This window comes from Notolepis coatsorum, assembly GCF_963971535.1.
Source record: "Notolepis coatsorum genome assembly, chromosome: 4".
NCBI lineage: Eukaryota > Metazoa > Chordata > Actinopteri > Aulopiformes > Paralepididae > Notolepis > Notolepis coatsorum.
In genome coordinates, this window is record NC_140168.1 from 14906950 (window position 1) to 14913081 (window position 6132).

A 6132-nucleotide genomic window follows, 5' to 3' on the forward strand; every position below is an offset into this window, starting at 1 on the left:
CCCGTATATGGGCCTCTTCCCCCTATGGACCACATGTCTCCGGTAGCATGTGACACGCGTGTAAGCCATTGTGACGCACACGCAAACAATACACACACACACACACACACTGAAATAACTCATATCCCCTGTTTCAGTCCATCCCGGCAATTGACTTGTCGAGTCTTTGCCGACTCTTCCTTGAAGGACGTTGACCCCTTCTTCGGATAAGTCTCCCGGCTGGTAAACAGGGGCGGTGGGGGGCGGGGGGGGGGGCGGGACATAGTGGACACATTCTTAATCCAATGCTGTGAATTGCCTTTGATATATCTGATTGGCTATTTATTTCTCTCTCTCTCTCGAATGCCATGCGGTGGTGTCTCGTCTTTGCCGAAAACCGAGTACTGAGAAAACGTGGAGAAAGAGACGAGGGCGGTTCATGTTTTTTTTTTTCATGCATTTTTTCATGCACGTGAGTGCCTTTTTTTGTGCGGTTATCGCTGTGGCCGAGTTGCTGAACGACGAATGTAACGAATCGCAGGTGGTCGGCGCCGACATGCATGGTGCTGCGGAGACTCATCCGTTCTTTTTTTTCTTTTTTCTTTTTTTCTCTCTCAACGTTCGACACTTCAAACATCTAGGGACGCGGGGGGAAAAGGATATTTGGGGGGGGGGGGGGGCGATGGACGTCCTCCGTGGGAAAGAATTCCAGTGGGCAACTCATCACTGCTGAAGATTGTCCAAAATCGACTTTAATTTGGTGTCGTTATTGCTGTTGTGATGAGGCTCGGAGGGCGGTAGCTCGCCGTGGCTTGTTAAGAAACAACGCCTAAGTGAGCTTAGGGAGCTTGAAGATAAAGTAGGTCCTCCCTGATGCCCCCCAGACCGTCAAATGATGTGGAATGTTCAGAAAATGGGGAAACTGTTAAAACGCCATTCCCTTTAAATAAAATTTAAAAAATATATATATATTAAAAAGTATGTATGCATGGGCCTAAAGGCTTGGGCTAGTAATCCGTTATATGTCTTTTCTATATAGTGCTAAACAGCGAATTGGCAGTGTGTGTGTGAGAAAAACATTATATTTGATATATTCGGTTCGAATCTGCTTAACCCTTTCACTGCCACACTACAGAAGGTTAACCCTTTACTATCACCGTCGGTAGTGTGGCAGTGGAAGGGTTAACCTGCTGTTGTGTGGCAGTGAAAGGGTTAACATTCTGTGTAGTGTCGCAGTGAAAGGGTTAACCGTTTGGTAGTGTGGCAGTGAAAGTGCTAATGGAGTGCTTGGCTCGAGAGTAAATCATAGTGTACCGTAATAAACGGGGAGTTATATAAACGGCTTAAAAGTCAGAGGGCACCCTCTATGCGGCTGATGACCGCCCGTTGGGACACTGGAGCCGGCACAGCGAGTACAGACGGGCTAAATTTAACCCCGGGGGGGGTGGCCTGGTTGGCACACGGTGCTCCCCGCTTCCCGGTACCCAGCCGCACCGGCAGCGGGTATTAACCGAGGACTGTTACACACGGGGAGATGTTACGTAATGACTAGGTGTCCTGGTGTTATGGTCCGCAGGGAGGCGCCTGGCGGAGCAGCAGCGCCCCCTAGGGGTGAGAGCACTTGGGGACAAGGCTTTTGAATCCTGAGTCTGTTTTTTGGAGACTTTTGTTTGGGGTTGGGGGGGGGGAGCGAGCAGGGTTACCCGATGATAACTGAGAAAAAGTGATGTACAGTATTTATTTGAATATTTCATACAGTAATTAATAGATATAGTTTCCTGTTTTTCCCCTTTATTTTGTACATGGTGCATTGGTGTGTCAAATTGCACTTGGGATATAGGTTCTACACCGTGGGCACACCTCTGTACGGAGAAAGATTCCCAAAGTCTGTAAAACCTGCTTTTTGAAACGCCCCCCCCCCCCCCCCCCCCCCTGTTCGTCTGGAGGCAGATGTTTATTGGTTCAAGGCACCACAAGCTTTTTATTACTGCACTTGATCCAACTATTTACTATAAAGTACAAGATCTCTGGGTTTGCTTTCTGTAAACTATATATATATCTGTGTACATGTGCAAAAAAGAGCGACCGTGCTGCTGTGGTGAGTGTTGGCGCTAGCAGCGGTGCCAAAGGTCTGTGCCAGCGTGACCTCTGGGTGACCTCTGTGTGCCAGGGTGACCTCGCCACCACTCTATACTGTATATGGTGCTTACGTTCATTTGAAACGCGACTGAATAAAATCTGTTTCCTATTGTAAACGGTCTCCTTAATTATTTGAATTGATTGTCCACATTTTCCTAGTGCCGGATATATTGCATTTAGTCATTTAGCTGAACGCTTTTATCCAAAGCGACTTACAAGTTCTGTCGGCAGAACGGGTACAACTCGAGTTACATTGCTCATCAAACGGTGTTGAACTTGAGTGCTACAGTCTTGAGTTCATAGTAGTAGAGACATATTATTGCCATAGCAGGTAGTAATATCGGCAAGGTAGATTACTTGGTAGCAAAGTGCATGATGGTAAAAGACTTTTTAAAATCTTATTTCACATATTGATAGAAGTGTGTTTTTAGTTTTATAATATTAATCCTGTCCAGTGTCCACTGACACTTACTTGGGCTGCTATTTATTTGCTGTGGAAAACGCACATGTCAAATAGTCATATTTCTTTTTTTAACCTTTATTTACCCAGGGTAGGTTCGCTGAGCACGGATGCTCTTTTTCAGCTACGCCCTGCTTCACATTCACACAGTTCCATTCACACCTGGGAGCTTCCCAGTACAACCACAGTGTGACACCGTTGGCCACTGAGCAACTCCACTGGAGCGGTTGGGGGTTTAATGACTTGCTCAAGGGCACTTCAGCGGTTGGTGTTAAGGGTATGGGAGAGAGTTATTCATTCACTTCCCCAGCCCAGATTTGTCCTGCCGGTCCGGGGGATCGAACCGGCGACCTTCCGGTCACAAACCCGCTTTAACCTTTAGGCCACCGCTTTGATTGATTGAACATTTTATTAACAGATTGCAGAATGGGTACAATATAGTACAGCTCAATACACACAATTGTTAAGGGGATGCAGACCAGAGAAAGACTTTCGTCTTGTTTACATCAGGGTCCCCCATTTTCAATGCATCATATATCATAATGCCCCAGATTATTAATAAATTCTATAAAAAACAAAAGTTCCAGGCACTCTTCAAGTATATAAAAAAAGCTTTAATTAGTTGCTTAGTTCATAATAGAACAATTAAAAAACCAACATGTTTCGGCCTTCTTCAGGGCATACAAACAAACAACCAGGTTCTCAAACATAAACATAAAGACGGACAACACGCTCATCACAGACAAGCTGGATGTAGCCAATTACTTAAACACTTTCTTCACAAACATAGCCACAACACTGGTAAACAAACTACCCTCCCACTCAGGGCAGTATGGGGTAGAACACATAGTAGCATACTACAAGAACCTAGGCGTCCACAAAGACGACTTCAAACTGGAAATAGTAACTACAGATGAGGTACTCAAAAAACTGAGCGCCCTCCAACCAAACAAGGCCACTGGCCATGACAACATCCCCTCCAAATTCCTCAGAGACTCAGCAGCAGCCATCACCCCAGTCATCACACACATAATAAACCTCTCCATAAAACAGGGACACGTCCCCAAGGACTTCAAAATTGCGAGAGTAACACCCCTGCACAAAAAGGGCAGCAAATTAGACCCGGATAACTACCGCCCTGTTTCTATCCTTACATCCATCTCGAAAGTCATGGAAAAAATAGTATACGAACAGATCGGAAAGTACCTCGCGGAAAAAAATCTAATCTACGAATTCCAATCTGGCTTCAGAACATCCCACTCCACTGACACATGCCTTCTCTACTTGAACGACCACATCAAACAAGAGGTGGACGCGGGCAAATACTGCGGCATGGTCATGCTGGACCTACAAAAGGCCTTCGACACTGTCAATCACACCATTCTGATTGACAAGCTAAAAGCAATTGGTTTTGATAGTTTATCAGTGAGCTGGATACGATCCTACCTGGAGGGGAGGGAACAGATGGTGGAAGTAAACGGTACCCTATCCCCCCCCCCTCACAGTGAGCTGTGGTGTTCCACAAGGAAGCATACTAGGACCGCTACTATTCCTAATTTATGCAAATGACATGTCGTCAGCTTGTGACTGCAACTTGTTCCTGTTTGCGGACGACTCAGCCCTGCTGGTCTCTGACAAGAACAAGTTACAGGTTGAAAAAGCCCTCAGCTCGGAACTAGGCAAAATCTGCATATGGCTCGCCGACAACAAACTATCATTACACATGGGCAAAACAGAGTCCATTCTCTTCGGTTCAAATAACAAACTCAGCAAGACCGACGGCTTCTCGGTTACAGTGGGTGACAATATTATCACAAGGAAAGATGAAATTACCTACCTGGGTTCCATCCTAGAGGCTAATCTTTCCTGTGACAAAATGGCATCCAATGTAATAAAAAAAGTCAACCAACGAACGCAATTCTTGTACCGGATCTCCTCTCTGGTAAACAAGAATACCCTGAAGACTCTAGCAGGAGCACTCATTCAAGGGTACTACGACTATGCTTGCACCTCATGGTACCAAAGCACCTCAAAGGCACTAAAAAACAAATTACAAACATCTCAAAACAAGCTAGTCAGACTACTACTTGACCTGACTCCTAGAACCCACCTCACCCCTGCCCACTTTGACAACCTAGGATGGCTTAGAGTAGACGACAGAGTACAGCAACTTGCAATGGGCCTGGTCTACAAGATACACTACGCGACCAAGGTACCCATGTACATGTCAAAATACTTCCCAAAGGTCAGTGAATACCACGATCACAACACCAGAGGGAGCTCCACAAATCATGTAAAACCCAGATTCGGCTCAAACAAGGGACTAAACACGTTTCGCAATTATGCCACATAAATGTGGAACGCCCTGCCTAAAGCTGTAAAGGAATGTGAATCACTACCCACCTTCAAAAACACTCAAAAAACACCTACGTGAGACTGCAATTCGAAACTGGCCCCTACAAATGTCCTAACCTAGTTGTACAGTAAATGACCATGTAAGGCTTTGTCAATATTCCAATGTACAGTGTAAAATGTGTGTGTGTGTCCCCCCCCCCCACCTCCAATGTACAGCCCTCACCCAACCCACCCAACCCCACCCCACCCAACCAACCTCCTCCAATGTACAGTTTCTACGCCAAATGTATATACACTCCTTTTCTGGACACTTTTGTATCACAAACAGTACTGTATTTGCAAATCTGATATGTCATAAATGTATAGATGTAGCAGTACTGTCTATCTGTATGTCATGTATGTCATATATGTTATGATGAATTGAAAATGAGGGACCCTGATGTAAACAAGACGAAAGTCTTTCTCTGGTCTGCATCCCCTTAACAATTGTATGTATTGAGCTGTACTGTACTGTACCCATTCTGCAATCTGTTAATAAACTTTTCAATCAATCAATCAATCAATCAATGGGTGAACTGAGCTATAATCTAAAAATGGAGGCTGTGCTAATTGCTCCATCAAGCTCAGGTGTGAGCACTTAGTCAGCCCGAGGTCTAGCTGTCATAATTGCATCACATATTCTATATTTGGTTCAGTTTATTCTGTTTTTCCTCAACATTTTAAAATATGACATTATTTTTTAAGGTGACAATGTCAAAAAATTCAAGAGCTGCAATTCCCTATTCGACCTGTGAGTGGCGCTGTGTAGCTATAATTGGGACACTGACTAGGAGGAGTCGACCCAGTTGAAAATCGATAGCTGTTCCTCCGTCTCCCTGGCCGTCTCCTCCTCGTCCCCAAACCCTTCCTGCAGCAGGACCCGATCTACGGGGACACGGTCTCTTTTCAGAGACACCACACAGCATCTCGCAAACAGTGACTCATGAATTATTCATTGAACCTCAGATGCACTTGTTCTTTTATTTCTTCTTCTGTGGGTAAATTCCCAGTTTTCCTCATCAGAGCTGTTTTGAGGAGATGATGGGCACGCCGGGGAGCGCAGTCACAGAGAGAGATAGCTGTGTGTGTGTGTGTGCGTGCGTGCGTGTGCGCGCCATTGTTGTTTTATTTAGGGAGCGACACCGTGGGACTTATTATAG